The following is an 18,606-nucleotide window of genomic DNA, read 5'->3' as shown; positions in this document are numbered from 1 at the left end:
ATCCCAGGGACAGTTTCTATCAATTTATTTTGTTCCTCTGAAGGGGCCGTGCTTCCCTGATTCTTTGTATGCATTGTAATTGTTTTGTCAGAAATTGTTTATTTGACCATTATAATATGGAAACTCTGGAATTCAGATTCTCCCCATTCCTCAGGGTTTGGTGTTTATTTTTTGATTGTTGAAGACTGCAGTACTCCATTTTTTGAGACTTTTTTTTACCTATTTTTGCAAAAACTATTCTTTGCTGTGTGTGATCACTGAAGTCTATATTCTTTTAGTTCATGTTTAGCTACTTTTTAAAAAAAGATTTATTTATTTTAGAGAGAGAAGGATAGAGAGAGGGAGAGTAGAGGGAGGGGCAGAGGGAGAGAATCTTCAAGCATACTCCCCATCAAGTGTGAAGCCCTATGTGGGGTTTGATCCCACAACCCATGATATCACAATCTGGGATGAAACCAAGAGTTGGATGGCTTAACCAACTGAACCACACAGGTGCCTCTGTTTAGATGTTTTAATGAATATTTCCTTAAATACTATGAACTCCCCTAGGCTTCACAAATTGGCTTTAAGTTAGGGCAATCCTTCAACACTTAGATGAGTTTGCTGTGATCCTAGGGATCAACCTAAGGTGAACGCTTAAAGTTTTCATGGGTCTTTCTGGGCATGCATGTGGCTTTCTAAATTCCTTCATATACATGGCTTCTTCTGAATGTCTTAATTTCTCAAACAGCTCACTTTAGCTTCTCTAGACCTTAAATGAACTATTATATATTTCCACTTGTGGTCTCTTGCCTTAGACATCTGTGAGTCTTATAGTTATTAACAGCAGTGCCTACCACTTATCTGCCCAAGTTTCAAGTTATATGAAATAGATAAGTGCCTTTTATCTGCCCAATTAAAACAGGTATGCATGATAACTTACAAGTAGTCTGCTTTGCTCCCTGGTTCAAGGAAAGGAACTGAAAAGGCTGCTGCTGCTTCAACACCAAAACCCTAAAAGGGTTAGGGAAAAGATGAGTAGAAATGTCACAAAACTTTCCTATTAGTTTGAGGATGCTTTTTTCTGATCAGATATTTGCTTGATTCCTATAAACCTTTAATATTTTGGGCGATATCTGGGTAGTACAGTCAGTTGAGTGTCTGACTTGGTTTTCGCTCAGGTAGTGATCTCAGGGTCATAGGATTGAGCCTATATTGGGCTGTGTGCTCAGTGTGGAGTCTTCAAAATACTTTTAAAAACATCAGTTGAGTGCTCTTGTTATTATTATTTTTTTTAAAGATCTTATTTATTTGAGAGAGAGAGAGAGAGAGAGAACAAGAGAGAGAACATGACAGGGTGAGGGGCAGAGGGAGAAGCAGACTCCCTGTTCAGCCAGGAGCCCGACAGGGACTCAGTCCCAGGACCCCAGGATCATGACCTGAGCTGAAGGCAGATGCTTAACAGACTGAGTCACCCAGACACTGATCTTTTTCTGATTTAATATTATTTTGTCTGAATTCAACCTGTAGCAGCTAGGTAAACCTGAATTATCTGTATTTTTATTGGCTTACTAATTAATCATTTTACATTTCAAAGTTTCTACATTATTTGGGGAGGTATATCTACATTATTTTGGGAATATAATCTCTAATAGCATTTAGTAGGTAACTACTTTAGATTAGATGATGTAGCAGATATATTTGTTTTACTTTATGGTGAGTAATGCCATTAAAGTAAAAATAAAATTTAGTAATAGTTCTGTTTTTGTTGTTCATTGACTTTTCTTTTACTAATTAGGAATGTTGTATTTTGCTTTACTAGGTACATTTATATGTATTTTATCTTTATGTATTTTATGTATATATAATTTATGTATTTTATTTTTATTTACTTAGTATCATAATTCCATATTACTGAACCAATGATAAGATTAATGTTTTTTTCTCTTTCTAACCACCCTTTAATCCCCAATTTTAGTGCTTTTTAAAATGTTTCTGTTTTTATCATTTTCCCATTAAATACAACCTATAACTTGATTTGTCAGTTGTAAATGATATACCTGGTCTTTCAGCTTTTAAAGACCAAAAAATCAATATATTTACATTGCACTAGTTATGTTACATCTTCACCTTTCATATTATATTGGATCTTTTCTTTGTAAATTCCCAAAATTTACTTTAAAAATTTCCATCTGTAACTGATCACTTTGGATTTAATTTCTCTTGGATACCTTCTGCTAGTACTCAATAATTCGTCTGAGTGGCTACCATTTAGAGGTTCTTCCTCTAACAACCATGGATTTTCTTCTTCTTCCAATTTGAAGATCACATCTGGTTTTCTAACAGTACTGTATAAATGAAAAATATTTAGGATTTGGATCAGCTGCATTGATTTCAGTAATTTTGATTGCAAAGGAAACTGTAGTTTCAGGAGCTGAATATTGATTATGTTCTTCTGAGGTGCTCATTTTTGAGGATGTGGCAAAAGAATGAATCTCCTTAAATCCCTAAAACTCAGTACTAAATAATATTAAATTCCAAAATGGCCCAGGTGCATTGGGTTTTATAAAAGCGATAAGGACTTCCACTTTACTTCCTCATATCAAAAAATTGGAAGATAGGAGTGCAAGACAGGAACTCTTAGGAAAAAGGAAACAAGTTATCTGAACACCAGTTTCACCAGAGTTTGAAAATTTTCTATGCCACAGCATAGTAAAAACAAACAAACAAACAAACAAACAAAGCCTTGCAGCCTCAGTAAGTTGAGGAGACAGTGTTAAGAGTTTAGAATGCTGAGACAATTAGAATTTGCCAGACAAAATACTGGAGAGGAAAGAGCTGTATTAAGCAAGAGCCGTGAGATCAGCAGAAAGGTCTCTGAGAGTCTCTGGCTGACTATGAGCTTGTGAATGCATGTAAGAAAACTACTCAATATTGGAGAAAGAACTGCTGGGAGGGAGTAGAGTGGAAAGTCACCAAAGTATATACAGAAAAGGGAAGTTTGTTATCTCACCAGGGGATTTAGTATAATAACTTGAAAGACTCTACACTGCCAGGAGTAAAATTAGCCCTAAATTAGAAGGTGCTCAGAATACAAAAAAAAAAAAAAAAAAAAAAAGCTTAAAAGTAAACCTTGAAAGGATCAAACTAATTTCAAATAGCTTAATTTTATTCCAGAGAAAGCTCCAAAATATTTTAAAACACCAGAAATATAGTACCCCAACAATGTAAAATCCACAACAACTAGCATCCAATAAAAAAATTATAAAGTATGCTAAGAAGAAGGCACATATGATCTTTAACCAGGAGAAAATAGAGCTAGTAGAAATAGAACAGGATATGACACATATGATAAATGTAGCAATCATGAACAAACAGGATTGCATTCCTGAAGCAGTGACATGGCCAGGTCTGCTCACGTACTGTGATGAAGTGGCTATAGTTCTCTAGGATTGCATGTCTGTACAGGGCCCAGGTGCTTCCACTCTTCCCCAGAGAACTCTGCAGTAACATCCTCGAATGACAGTGCTGCCTGTAACAGCACATTTCTGATCAGTCTGAAGTGTTTAGAAACTGGTAACATGACAAATAGCTTCAAAAACTCATATAACGATTACTGTTGAGAGTTTAAAATGAAATACTATAAAATAAATAAAATATAAAATGTTATTAAAGTCCTAACTCTGTCTTATACTCTGGGGTATCATACAATTAGTACAAATATTATTCTCATGCCCTAATTTATTTTTATATATTTCTAAAATATGTACATATGTTACCAATTAGTATGCTACTGATAAAACTTGGTATCTTTTTAAAGACAAAGTCATTATAAACAGGCTTCCTATAATCATTTCCTGTATACCAGTGACTCATCATGAGCACTCTGTAGGATACACACACCCTAACTCCAAGTCCTCTGCTGGAATACAGATCAAAACTAAAATGAGATAGCACCTCACACCTGTCAGAATGATTAAAAATTAAGAACACAAGAAACATCAGGAGTTGGTGAAGATGAATCAATAAAGAGATACATTTAAGGAAATAGTACTCAGAACCAGATTTGCATTTAAGAAGCATATATTTATATTCAAATGATTTCTAACAGAGGTATCAAGACAATTCAATGGGGAAACTATGTACTTCTCAACAAATGGTACTATAACTTTTAAACATATATAAGAGAAAAAAGGTGAAACTCTTGTGACCATATTAGCCAAATATTTATTAGGTAAGACAAAAAAATTTAAGTCATTGTTATGGACTGAATTGTGTTGCCTATGTATGTTGAAGCCCCAACATTCAATGTGACTGTATTTGGAGGTAGGGACTTTAAGAAGGTAATTAAGGTTAAATGAGATAATAAAGGTGGGGTCCTGATCTGATAGAACTCATGGCCTTATAAAAATAGGAAGAGGCACCAGGGAACTCTCTTTGTTTCTGTGTGTACACAGAGGAAAGGCTATGTGAGGACACAGTGAGAAGGAGGCCCTCTGTAAGCCAGAAATAAAGGTCACACCAGAAACCAATATTGATCATATCTTGTCCTTGGACTTCTGTTGTTTAACTTACCTTGTCTGTAGTATTTTGTTATGGCAGCCTGAGTAGACTAACATACTCATAAAAGAAAAATATTTTAAAGACTACCAAAATTGATAAATTTAAACCCTCTGTTCTTTTTTTTTCTTTAAGATTTTATTTAAAGTCCAGTTAGTTAATATAGTGTAATATTACTTTTAGGTGTACAAATTAGTGGCTCGACACTTATTTACAACACCTGGTGCTCATCACAACTGCACTCCTTAATCTCCATCACATAGTTCATCCATAACCTCACCCACCTCCCCTGTGGTAACCATCAGTTTGTTTTCTATAGTTAAGAGTTTGTTTCTTGTTTTCCCTCTCTCTCTTTTTTCTCTATGGTCTTTCGTTTCTTTAAATTCCACATCTGAGGGAAATAATGATATTTAATGATAAATAATGATATTTATCTTTCACTGACTGAATTATTTCACTTAGCATAATACTTCCTAGCTCCAACTATGTCACTGCAAATGGAAAGATTTCATTCTTTTTTTATGGCAGAGTAATATTCCTGTGTGTGTGTGTGTGTGTGTGTGTGTGTGTGTGTGTGTGTGTATGTGTGTGTGTGTACCACAGCTGCTGTATCCATTCATCTGTTGATGGACATTTAGACTGTTTCCATAATTTGGCTGCTATAATATCAGGATGCATGTATTTCTTTGACATAATATTTTTGTATTCTTTGGGGGAAGTACCTAGTAATCCAATTGTTGGATCTTAGAGTAGTTCTATTTTTAACTTTTTGAGGAACCTCCAATACTGTTTTCGAGTGGTTGTACCAGTTTGCGATTCCAACAATGATGCAGGAGGGTTCCCCTTTCACCACATCTTCACCAACTCCTGATGTTTCTTGTGTCTTGATTTTTAGTCATTCTGACAGGTGTGAGGTGCTATCTTATTTTAGTTTTGATCTGTATTCCAGATGATGAATAGTGTTGAACATCTTTTCATGTATCCTGGCCACATGGATGTCTTCTTTGGAAAAATGTCTATTCATCTCTTCTACCCATTTCTTTTATTTTTTAAATTTTTAATTAATTTTTAAAATCAATGTATAATGTATTATTTGCCCCAGGGCTACACTTCTGTGAATCACCAGGCTTTCACATTTCATAGCACTCACCATAGCACATACCTTCCCCAATGTCCATAACCCAGCCAGTGTATCCCTACCCCTCCCACCCCTCAGCAACTCTCAGTTTGTTTTGTGAGGTTAAGAGTCTCCTTTGGTTTGTCTCCCTCCTGATCCCATCTTGTTTCATTTTTTCCTTTCCTATCCCCCAACCCCCCCACCCTGCCTCTCAGGTGTAGATTTTTTTCTTTAAAGATTTTATTTATTTGACAGACAGAGATCACAAGTAGGCAGAGAGGCAGGCAGAGAGAGAGAGAGAGGAGGAAGCAGGCTCTCTGCGGAGCAGACAGCACGATGTGGGGCTCGATCCCAGGACACTGGGATCATGACCTGAGCCAAAGGCAGAGGCTTTAACCCACTGAGCCACCCAGGCGCCCCAGGTGTAGATTTTTGATTACTGATCCAATTTCTTTGCTGGTTATGGGTCTGTTCAGCTTCTCTTTCTCTTCCTGTTTCAGTTTTGGTAGTTTGTATGTTTCTAGGAATTTGTCAATTTCTTCCAGATTGCCCAGTTTGTTGGCATTTTATTTTTCATAATATTCTCTTATACTTATTTATATTTCTGTGGTGTTGGTTGTGATCTCTCTTCTTTCATTCATGATTTTATCTGTTTGGGCCCTTTCTATTTTCTTTTTGATAAGTGTGGCTAAGGGTTTATTAATTTTATTAATTCTTTCCAAGAACCAGCTCGTAGTTTTGTTGATCTGTTCTACTTGTTTTTGTTGTTGTTGTTGTTCCTATGTCATTTTACTTCTGGCCTAATCTTTATTATTTTTTTTCTTCTGCTAGATTTAGAGTTTATTTACTCCTCCTTTTCTAGGTCCTTTAGGTGTAAGCTTAGGTTGTATATTTGAGATTTTTCTTTTTCTTTCTTTCTTTTTTTTTTTAAAGGTAGACCTGTATTGCAATATATTTCTCTCTTAGGACTGCCTTTGCTGCATCTCAAAGTTTGGAGTGTCATGTTTTCATTTTCATTTGCTTCCATGTATTTTTAGAAAAATTCCTCTTCAATTTCCCAGTTAACCCATTCTTTCATTACTAGGATGTTCTTTAACCTCCATGTATTTGTGGGCTTTCCAAATTTTTTTCTTGTAGTTGACTTCAAGTTTCATAACATAGTGGTCTGAAAATATGCATGTAAGATCTCACTCTTTTTGTTCTTGATAATGGCTGATTTGTGATCTAGTATATGATATTCTGGAGAATGTTCCATGTGCACTTGAGAAGAATGTATATTCTGCTGCTTTAAGATGAAATGTTCTGAATATATCTCTTAAGTCCATCTGGTCCAATGTGTCATTTAAAGCTATTTTTCCTTGTTGATCTTATGCCTGGATGATCTGTCCATTGCTGTAGGTGGGTGTTAAAGTCCCGGGACTACAGTTATTGTATTATTATCAACGAGTTTCCTTTATTTGTTAAAAATTGAATTGTATGTTGGATGCTCCCAGGTTGGGGGCATAAGTGTTTGCAATTGTTAGTTCATCTTGATGAGTAGACGACTTCTCTATGATATAATGTCCTTCCTCATTTCTTGTTACAGTCTTTGGTTTAAAAGTTAGTTTGTCTGATGTAGGTATGGTTACTCCAGCTTTCCTTTATTGTTCAATGACATGATAGATGGTTCTTCATCTTCTCACTTTCAATCAGGAAATGTCTGTAGGGCTAAAAGGAGTCTCTTGTAGGCAGCATATAGATGGGTCTCATACTTTTTGTCTATTATGATACCCTATTTCTCTTTATTGGAACATTTAGTCCATTTACATTCAAAGTGATTATAGAAAGATATGAATTTAGTGCCATTGTGTTACCTGTAAAGTTGCTGTTTGTTGTGATGTTCTCTGTTCCTTTCTAGTCTTTGTTATCTTTGGTCATTTCCCCCCATATAGAGACCCTTTAATATTGCTTGCAGAACTGGTTTAGTGATCACAGACTCCTTTGGTTTTTATTTGTCTGGCAAACTATTTCTCCTTCTATTCGGAATGACAGCCTTGCTGGATAAAATATTCTTGGCTGCATATTTTTTCTATTCAGCATGTTGCATATACTATGCCCCTTTTTTCTGGCCTACCAAGTTTTCTGGACAGATCTGCTGTGAGCCTGATCTGTCTTCCCTTGTAGGTTAAGGACTCTCCCTTGCTGATTTTCAGGATTCTTTCCTTGACTCTATGAATTTGACTATGACATGTCCTGGTGATGTCTGGATTCTTTTTTGAATTTAATGGGAGTTGTCTGTGGTTCTTGGATTTTGATATCTGCTTCCTTCCACAGATTAGGGAAGTTTTCAGCTATAATTTGCTTAAATAAACTTTTTGCTCCCTTTTCCCTTTCTTCCACTTCCAAGACATGATACAAATGTTATTATGTTTAAGGAGTCACTGAATTTCCTAGATCTATATTCATGATCCAGTACCTTTCTTTCCCTCTTTTTTTCAGCTTCATTATTTTCCATAATTTTATCTTCTATAGCACTGATTTGTTCCTCTGCTTCATCCTTCCTCCTGCATTTAGTTTTGCATCTTGGTTATAAGAAATTTTAACTTCATCCTGACTAGATTTTAGTTCTCTTCTGTCTTCAGTAAGGGATTCTCTAGTGTCTTCTATGTTTTTCTCAAGCCCGGCTAGTATCCTTATGATTACAGTTTAAATTCTGGTTCAGATATCTCACTATATCCGTATTGATTAAATCCCTGCCTATGACCTCTTCCTGTTTTTTCTTTTGCAGTGAATTCTTTCATTTTGTCATTTTGTTTGAGTCACTGTTTCTTGTGTGTGATTGTTAGGAAGGTCTGTTGTATTCCTGCTCCTGAGAATAATGTCTATATTACAAAAAGGGAGAAAAAAGGAAATAATAATAGTAATAGTAAGTAGTAATAATAAAATAATAGTAATAGTAATAGTAAAAAAAGAAATAGTAATAAAGAGGAAATTAGATCCTATATCTCCTGGGGCTGAAGATTTGCAGCACGCTGTGATCAGTGAGTGGTTTGCACAGGTGTTCTGGGGCTGGGGACTGCTGAGCTGATTCTCAGGTAGACTTGCCTTAGTGGAGATGCACCTGCAGCGTGCATGGGGTGAAGGTTGGTGTAAGTGTCTCTGGCCTCCATGAGGGGCTCTGTTTTGCTCACTAAAGTTGGCCAGTGCTGATGGGAGGGGGGGAAATCACATTGCCTGCTCTTTTGTCCCTGAGGGTGGGAATTTGCTCTCGCCAGTCTTTAGGATGGCCTCATAGAATAGCAAACACTCACCTTTCTTGCATCTCCACTTTCCACTAGATCCCTGCCTTCTCCCCGTCTGAGCTGTCCACCTGCCAGGCAGCAGAGTAGTCCCGAGTTTTATCTCAGGTAAGTGGCTAGGTTTCAAAACTCCAAATTTTAGAGATCCATGAAGTGGGACCCACACTGATCATCTGGGGGAGGGTCTTGCCATGCTTTTGCCATTTGCCAGTGTGTCTCAGAAATCGATTGGGCGGATATGAGGATGATCTGGCTGCAAAATCTGTCACTGCATTGATTGCCAGGGTTGATTTGGCTCATCTGGCTGGCTAGGCGGATATCCCCTTCCTCCCTCACCACTCCATGTCCACATCTCCTTAAGCTGCATACTCCGTTGATGACAACGACTTCCTCCTGTGGTTCTTTGTTTAAGGATATAGAAGTAGTTGTGCTGCTAGAACCTCCAAAAAAGCTCTCAAGGCCCATTTGTAGGAAAATGTATGGTAGTCAAGCTTTCGAGACTCCAGACACATTCAAATGAGGGGCTGCATGTGGCAGTCTACCTTTCTTTAAAATAGAGAAAAGAGAAAAGAAAAGAAGAGAGAAGAAAAGAAAGAAAGAAATCAATTGGGCAATCAAGCAGTGGTTTGGAGTTTATGAGTTTATGGTAAAGGGCAGCAAAAAGCCAGCACCAAGTCTTGATGCCCTCAGGGGGTGTCTTTGTTCCTATGCTAGGGTAAGGGCAGCCCAACAGCTCCTGTGGGTTCTTTTGTCCCCAGAGAGGTCACATCGCCACTCCCAAACACACTTCAAAAGGGAACTGTTTCTCCCCCATGTGACGGAGGGGATCCTCAGACCATGCTGCCCTCTCCTGTGTCTCCACCCTCCTTTCCCACCAGAGCACCACCAAGCCTGCCAGACACGACCCTGGCGATGGCAGCGACCTCAGATTTTGCACTCCACTGCTTATAAAAAACTTCCAGTTTAAAAACCCCCAAAACTTAAGTTTAACCCTTCTCCTTTTCCCTGTCAATGGTTTTGGGGAAGAGTTTTTCTTGCACAATCCCCTGCACAGTGATTCTCTCTCACTCTTTCTCTCTCTCTCTTTTTCTCCTGCTCCCCTCTCTGTGATCAGGGTTCCTTTCCCTTTGCAGCTCCCACAGTTCTTCTCTCCCCCAAATCAACCCTCCACAGCTCCTACCTTCTGTGATGTGACTGTTTTTCACCTCCTAATTGTGCAGTTTTGCTCTCTCAGTCCTCAAATCAATTTCTTGGCTATTCAAAATGACTTGTTATTTATCTAGCTGTGTTCGAGGCATGAGGCAAGCTTGGATCCCTCTACTCCTCTGCCATCTTAACTCCTCCCCTTTCTTTTCTTTTTGGTAATTCTGACTAGGGGTTTATAAATTTTATTAATTTTTTCAAAGAACTAGCTCCTGGTTTCATTGATCTGTTCTACTGCTTGTTGTTTATTTGTTTCTATATCATTTATTTCTGCTCTAATCTTTATTACTCCCTTCCTACTGCTGGCTTCAGTCTTCATTTTTTGGGTGTGTGTGTGTGTGTGTGTGTTGTGTTTTTTTAAATTTTGTTTTGGGTTTTTTGGTTCCTTTAAGTGTATTTGAGATTTTTCTAGCTTCTTCAGGTAGAAACCTCAGCTCTTAGAAAAACACTGTTAAGAATATGAAAAAACGGGCGCCTGAGTGGCTCAGTGGGTTAAGCCGCTGCCTTCGGCTCAGGTCATGATCTCAGGGTCCTGGGATCGAGTCCCGCATCGGGCTCTCTGCTCAGCAGGGAGCCTGCTTTCTCCTCTCTCTCTCTGCCTGCCTCTCTGCCTACTTGTAATCTCTCTCTGTCAAATAAATAAATAAAATCTTAAAAAAAAAAGAATATGAAAAAAACATAAGTTGAGAGAAAATATCTACAAATCATTTATCTTAGGAAAAATTTTTATAAAATATATCTAGCTCTTCAAATCAGTAAAAACAACCTTTTTCCCCAGGTGAAAAACAAAATTTTAAAATGGGATAAAGATCAGATACTTCATCAAAAAGGAACAGATGAAGGCACCTGGGTGACTCATTTGATTGATGGCCTCACTCTTGATTTTGGCTTAGTTCATGATCTTGGGGTTGTGAGATCAAGCCCCATGTTAGACTCTGCTCACCACAGAATCTGCTTGTCCCTTTCCCTCTTCTCTTCCTCCCACTCTTTCTCTCTCTCTCAAATAAAGAAAAATTTTAAAAAGGAAACAGATAACATACAAAAACATAATCATTATTAGACATTAGGAAAATCAAATTAAAACTAAAATGAAATACCATTGTAAACTAATACAATGGCTCAAATAAAAAAACCTCTTATCACTAAATGCTGGTGAAGATGCAGAGCAATTAGAATGTTCACACATGCTAATAATAGAAATGAAAACTGGGACAGCCACTTTGCAAAAGTTTGACAGTTTCTTATTAAGTGAAATATACACTTATTATGAGATTGAGCAATCCTATTCATTCTTTTGTATTAACTCAAGAGGATGAGGACATATGTCAACACATAGAAGCCTGTATATAAATATTTATGGCTGGAAATAATCCAAATATATTATCAATTGGTGAACAGATAAATTAACTGTGGAATAGCCATACAAAAGATACCTACTCTTCAATAAGAATAAGTCAACTGAGAAATGGACCTGAAACCAAATGAATGGCACCATCTTTGATTTGAAGATCTATCAAATAGGTGGCTCTGGACATTTCACCAACAATTTCAGATCCAATTTCTTTAAAGTTTTAAGTGTGTCAGAAATAGATGAGCATGGAAACTCTTTATGAACCATCACTGTGAAATTCCATGAGGTAAGGAAACATAACTAGTATCACATGCAATGATCACTTTACAGATCACATGCATCTGTAAAGCATGGGGTCATTTAGGGAAAGTGGATATAGAATTTCTTCCCTCTTCCTGGTTAAGGGTATTCCCAGACCTTACCCTCATGACTGTCCAATGAAGTTGCCTTTCCTGAGAAAACTACTCCCAGGTCACCCCAGCTTATCTTGCTCTTCTCAAGGCTAGCCCAGAGTCCCCATTGTCACACTGTATTGTGGCTTCTGAATATTGTGGCATCACCGAGTCTGGCTCATTCTTGATGGGGGATCAGGAACTGCTTCTGGCTGTGCAGACCTTTGTGGGCTCTTCTGTATTTGCTCTGAAACTCTGGAGAGATGCCTAAAGTAAAGGGGTGCTCTCTTCCAGGGAAGACATTCCTATCTAGAATACCCTTGCTTTCTGCTTCATAAGAGGTGCTTTGCTTTAAAATGAAGTTTCCCAGGAATTGGGGCCTGGGCCCCAGGGAACCAATTTTAAAGATTTTTTTTTTTAAATTTTATTTGACAGAGAGAGAGAAATCACAAGTAGGCAGAGAGGCAGGCAGAGAGAGAGAGGGGAGAAAGCAGGTTCCCTGCGGAGCAGAGAGCCGGACGCGGGGCTCGATCCCAGGACCCTGGGATCATGACCTGAGTTGAAGGCAGAGGCTTTAACCCACTGAGCCACCCAGGCGCCCGGGAACCAATTTAAAGCCACAAAGCTGACCCTCTTGGAAGTTACTATAATCCCAGACTGAGAATACAGTCTGCCAGTGCATCAGGGGGCTAGGAGGTTCTGTTTGACTCAAGGGATCTAAGGAGAACCCAGAAATCCCAGAAAATACTTGACACATGGTAGATTCTATCTACATTCACTTCCCATTATATCCTTGGTGATTTGGGGACAAGTCACTCTTTTAGATGTTCTGAAGTTTACAGTGCTGGTTTTAAGCAAGAGTGATAGTTACACAAAGCCAGAGGTTGGAAGTAAAGCACACCTGCCCTTGAGTCCAAACTCACTCACTGCTAGCTTGTGACCTGGGCACATCACTCCACCAACCTGAGCTTCAACTGTTATTTTTAATGCAAATGGTTATTCCAACATTGTAGAATGGTTAGAGTGGTTGTGAGGTTTACATAAGTAACCCAATAAAAGGAACAGTGTGTCTTCTAAATATAACAATGGTTGTCACTTACTCAGGGCTTAATACCCTGAACTAGTCTATTTAATTTACAACTTAGATTTATCTAACCACTTTCAAAACAACACCATGGAGCAATCATTAATATCCTCATTGTCAGCTGAGAAACCTCTTAACCCAGTTTACTTTTCTAGCCCCTGCTTTCAGGTAATAGCTGAAATTTACTGGGTCTTTCTGGCTCCAGAACTTGGGTTCCACCACAGACCCACCACTACTGCTTTCTGGCATTCTCACAGTCTGTAATATAAATGCACTTTCCCTACCCTACAACCCAGCAATCACACTAGTGGGCATTTACCCTAAAAATACAAATGCAGTGATCTGAAGGGGCATGTGCACCCCAATGTTTATAACAGCAATGTCCACAAATAGCTAAACTATGGAAAGAACCTAGATGTTTATCCACAGATGAATGGATAAAGAAGATGTGGTATATGTACAATGGAATACTATGCAGCCATCAAAAGAAATGAAATCATGCCATTTGCAATGACGTGGATGGAACTAGAGGGTATTATGCTGAGTGAAATAAGTCAATCAGAGAAAGATAATCATATGATCTCTCTGATATGAGGAATTTGAGAGGCAGGGTGGGGGGCTTGGGGGATAGGAAAGGAAAAAATGAAACAAGATGGGATCTGGAGGGAGACAAACCAAAGGAGACTCTTAATCTTACAAAACAAACTGAGGGCTGCTGGGGGGTGGGAGGGTAGGGATAGGATGGCTGGGTGATGGACATTGGGGAGGGTGAGTGCTGTGAAATGTGCAAGCCTGATGATTCACAGACTTGTACCCCTGAGGAAAATAATACATTATATGTTAATAAAAATAATGTAAAAAAATAAATGCACTTTCCCTTCCTGCCACCAACAGGGGCTTTTCTCAGGTTGTGCTGCAGGTGGATCCAGACACAAGCTCCTTGCACTTTCTGGCCTGCATTGAGCACCTGCTCCTGACATGGGCTTTGCCCTATCTGCACCTGGGAACCTGGGAGGTCCCTAAGACTTCCCGCTCCAGCCCTCTGGGTCACAAGCTCACTCCTCTCAGAAGTTCACAGGCAGAACCTTTTTGCAGGATGAACCAGCCAGATTCAAGATCATATTTTCCATATGCCTCCACACCTTGATATTACTTTGCAGTTTCTTCCTTATTAGATGGTTGGAAGATGTCCTCCATAGTCTCTCTTGCCCAGGTTCTCTCAGTCCCTATAGTCCCTGTTAGGGACTATATGTTAGTGGTTAAATTTGCACTTACTGAGAAATACAAGGTGTGGTCCTCCATCAAACCCCAATGGGAAAAGCAACTATTACCAAGGACATTGGGAACAATTTGGGAAATTTGAATGTGGATTGGCAGTTAGGAATATTAATGTACATTTTTATAGTTGTTAAGTGGAATTATATTGGAAAATTTATTGATTTTATAAAGATATAGATAGTGCCACATTTAGCACTGAAATTATCTTTGTTAATTTATTTTAGGAAATTTCAGCAAAAACCAAGCAAATATCACAGAAGTTTAAGTAAGTTTTCTTAGATCAAGGGCATGGCTGGCTATATATGGATGTTCGTTTTACCATTTTCTATTTTCTATGTTTTTCAAATTTTTGGAATACAAAAAAAAGGGGGGAATTCTATCTCCATCAATGGGCCTTTTTTTTTTTTTTTTTTTTTTTTAGGTTTTGTTGTTGTTGTTTGTTTGTTTCAAGCTTCCCAGAGAAGTCAAGATACAAGTATCTCTTGGGAATAAGGTTGTGAAATGTTAATAACACACTTGAGTATAGAGCACAACGGCACTGTAAAGGAAAGTATCTGTGACCAACAGAGTTTATCCCAGGAATGGAAGAAAAAAAAGTAAATTTCAAAAATATGTAAAATACAAAAGTACACATAGTGCAACATAAGAAAATGGTTATCAAGCAAATCACACATTTCTCAAAGATGATCTTGCTTAAATCTTATAAGTATCTTGTTGATTTTTTTTTAAACCAAGTTGGGGACATATAGGCATAATATTACAGGAACATCATTTTACTGAATTACATATGCTGAGCATGTATCTGGTTACCATTATTTCACAATACCAATAATTTTATTTTATGACAATGATTTTAAAAATTGGATCCTACTCATAAGGGGTAAAAAGGAATAGAGTCTTCAACAAGTTATTGAAATCTGTATGAACACAAGTGTAAAGCTATACTTTTCCTAGGAAACACTCATCCACACCCCACCCAATACCATTTATGACCCCGCCTGGCCAGCACCTTTCTTAGCCTCCTCCTTGTCCAGTGATGCGAGTGTGGACTTGAAGTCGCTGGGCCAGCAGAGGGGACAGTGGACAGAGCTCTGCAGGTGGTGACAAGCTCTCTCAGTTCCTCCCCAGCGCCAATGCAGCCTCTTCTTGACTCATCCTTGCAGCCTCGCTTCCTGACCTTTGCTGTGTCCACCTCAGTTCTGAGTGTTGGCACATCCCTCCGCCTTGCTCTCCAGAGTCCAGGGGAGTCCTTCCACCTAGCTCTTCCCCTGTGCCTTTGGTGGCGCGGGTCTGGGTGCGTCCTTCCGCCTCAAAAGGTAGGATCTGAGGACGTTCTTCCCCCACCCCCTGTCCTAGGCCAACGTGAAGAAGTCTGGGTTTACTCCAGTTGGAAAAGGAATATTCTATGTTGTGTAGTTCCCAAGGGTCATGGATACAACCCCCTTAATCAGACTGAGTTTTTTATCTTTGCAAAAATGGACCATGATTTATGTCCTGTGGGCTCTTTTTGGGAAGGTTAAAAAAAAAGTTATTTTCCATAAACGATGTAATTGGTTTATTAATAATCAAATATCCTTATTTTTCAATTAAACACAGCTTTCTGGGGGCTCCTGGGTGAGTCAGTTGGTTAGCCTGTGCCTTTGGCTCAGGTCGTGATTCTCAGGGTTCTGGGATTGAGGTGGGGGCAACTCAGCAGGGAGTCTGCTTGTCTCTTTCCATCTGTGCTCCCCTCAGCTCACTCTTTCTGTCTCTTAAATAAGTAAAATCTTTAAAATAAATAAATATTTTTTCAATTAACATCTTTTTCATGAAGACAGAAACATTCTTAAAATTTAAATTCAATTAGCCAACATATAGTAAGTACATCATTTGTTTCAGATGTAGCATTCAATAACTTATTAGTTGCGTATAACAAATAAGTAAATGCAGCTTTCTGGATAAAAATCCTTGAACCTGTAAATGCAAAAGCTAAATGTGACAGTATAAGAAATGGTCAACCCAAGTACATTTATTTGTTTTGTAGTATGCTTTGTAACTTGATATTTTATTGTCCTTATGCTCTGTGCTGAACAGGACTATTATTTTTTTTTTAAGATTTTATTTATTAATTTGACAGACAGAGATCACAAGTAGGCAGAGAAGCAGGCAGAGAGAGAGGGAGAAGCAGGCTCCCTGCTGAGCAGAGAGCCGGATTCGGGGCTCCATCCCAGGACCCTGGGATCATGACCTGAGCCGAAGGCAGAGGCTTTAACCCACTGAGCCACCCAGGCGCCCCAGGACTATTATTTTTTAAACACTCAAGTTACATCTATTTATCGTTTTAAATGTAAATATATTTAAATATTTCTTTTAAAAATGTAAATACATGCTCAATTTGACCAAAATACAGCATTGATGATTGGATACTGAAAGCTAGCTCCCTCCTCGCTATCTTATCTTCCAAATAAAACCAGTATTAACTGATGCTTAAACTCTAGACTTTATGCTAAAACTAACAATGCATTTTTCAAAAAAATGTGGTTACTGCTTATTTACAACTTGTTTTTATACTTAAAATAATCTCCTGATCCAGTTATCTGGTCAGATTTTGTAGAGTTAAATCGTTCTTTTCTGCATTGTAGGGGCATATATGTTTTTTACTCAACTATCTAATCAATCTATTTGGGACTGATGTTCAGCTTTTCTCCAATTTTCACTATTATAAATAATACATAGCAAAAATCATTGTCCATACATCTTTTGCATATGTATGTGATTATTTCTTTGGCACAAATGCCTAAATGGTAGATTGCCCAGTTAAAATGTGTACACGTTAAACATTTGAAAAATGCAAACAAGTAGTCTTCCGAAAAGCTAAACCAGCTTACACTGTTTCTTCACATCTATTTTAACACCCGATACCATGCATTTTTGAAGACTGATTATTAATGATGCTTAAGAAATTAGAAATTTCTTTTAAGACATTAAAGGGAAAGTGGATGAAACACATATTCATTCAACAAACATTTATTGAAAACGTGTGGGGTAACAGACCTCATTCTAGATGCTGCGTTAATTAGCAGTAAAAATTTCCACTCCTGTGCAGTTTATGATCAGGGTTACTGTGGTCAATTAAGAAACAATGGGATACTTAAGTATACCTAATAAAAAATATGGGCAGGGTTGGTGTGTCCAGTCATCTGTGACTAGTGATGGTAGGGAGCCATTATCACCACAAGAACTATCATGGAAGCAGGAAGTATTACTATAACCTGGCAGAAAATACTGCAACAGGGGGGGTCCTGTGGCCTTATGAAGAGGAACAGTATAATGGCCAATTCAGGGCTCAGCATAAAGAACCAAATGTATAAATACCCAACTTCATTTGCTTTCCACTTTCTCATCTCTTATTTCCTAATGTGCATTTTTACCCCACTACTCTGTGTCATTCTTGGAAGTGCATCCATATAGTCTCCAACAGAGCTCCTTATTAATTTTCCTGTATTATTTTTCCTAACTCCAAGATACCAATCAACTCACTGAGCCATTGGTTGTGATTTAGTATGACTTAAAAAAAAAAAATTTTATTGAGGGGCACCTGGGTGGCTCTGTTGATTGAGTGTTTGCCTTTGGCTCAGGTCATGATCCCAAGGTCCTGGTATCAAGCCCCACATCTGGCTCCTGCTTCTCCCTCTCCTTTTCTCTCTCTGTCTCAAATAAATAAATTTTTAAAAATCTTTTAAAAAATAGTTTATTTATTTATTTGTCAGAGAAAGAGCACAAACAGTGGGAGTGGTAGACAGAGGGAGAAGCAGGTTCCCCACTGAGCATGGAGACCAACTCAGGACTTGATTCCAGGACCCTGGGATCATGACCTGAGCTGAAGGCAGATGTCCAAATGACTGAGCTACTCAGGCATCCCTGAATCAGTATGATTCAACGTATCTCCTTCTGTGCTCACTTTGGCAGCACAAGTACTAAAATTGAAATAATACATGAGAAGATTAGCATTGCTCCTGTGCAAGGATGACACAAAAATTCATGAAACATTCCATATGTAAAACAAAACTAAAAACAGCACATGTCTCCTTCCATACAAACTGGACAACAAAATATACCTCTCAAAACTGACTGTGGGGAGAATTTTCCTGTAACAGAGTTTTTCGGGGTCACCAGTGAATGGGGCTGTAATGCAGCATCCATTCACTTCCTTGTGATGTTACCACACCTTGCAGACATATTTATAAACTGAGGAGGGTGCTTTTTCCTCCCTGGAAATGTCACATGTATACAGTGGACTTCCCATGGGGCTCTAAGGTGCATGGAGGGTCATGTGTTGAGGCAGTAGGAATATACCCCATGTGAATATGAACCATTTGCTTAGT

At 38.3% G+C, this 18,606-nt stretch overlaps 1 non-coding gene across 1 annotated transcript; it reads left to right on the top strand.

The window, feature by feature from the left end:
- Positions 1-18,174: 18,174 nt before the first annotated feature.
- On the top strand, positions 18,175-18,282 carry LOC116571214. Its single transcript, XR_004277782.1, has one exon. It is a non-coding gene; the product is annotated as a U6 spliceosomal RNA (small nuclear RNA).
- The last annotated feature ends 324 nt before the right edge of the window (positions 18,283-18,606 follow it).

The sequence above is a fragment of the Mustela erminea genome, chromosome 12 (genome assembly GCF_009829155.1).
Source record: "Mustela erminea isolate mMusErm1 chromosome 12, mMusErm1.Pri, whole genome shotgun sequence".
Taxonomy (NCBI): domain Eukaryota; kingdom Metazoa; phylum Chordata; class Mammalia; order Carnivora; family Mustelidae; genus Mustela; species Mustela erminea.
The sequence above is the reverse complement of the archived record's forward strand: the minus strand, read 5'-3'. Positions and strand labels throughout refer to the sequence as shown.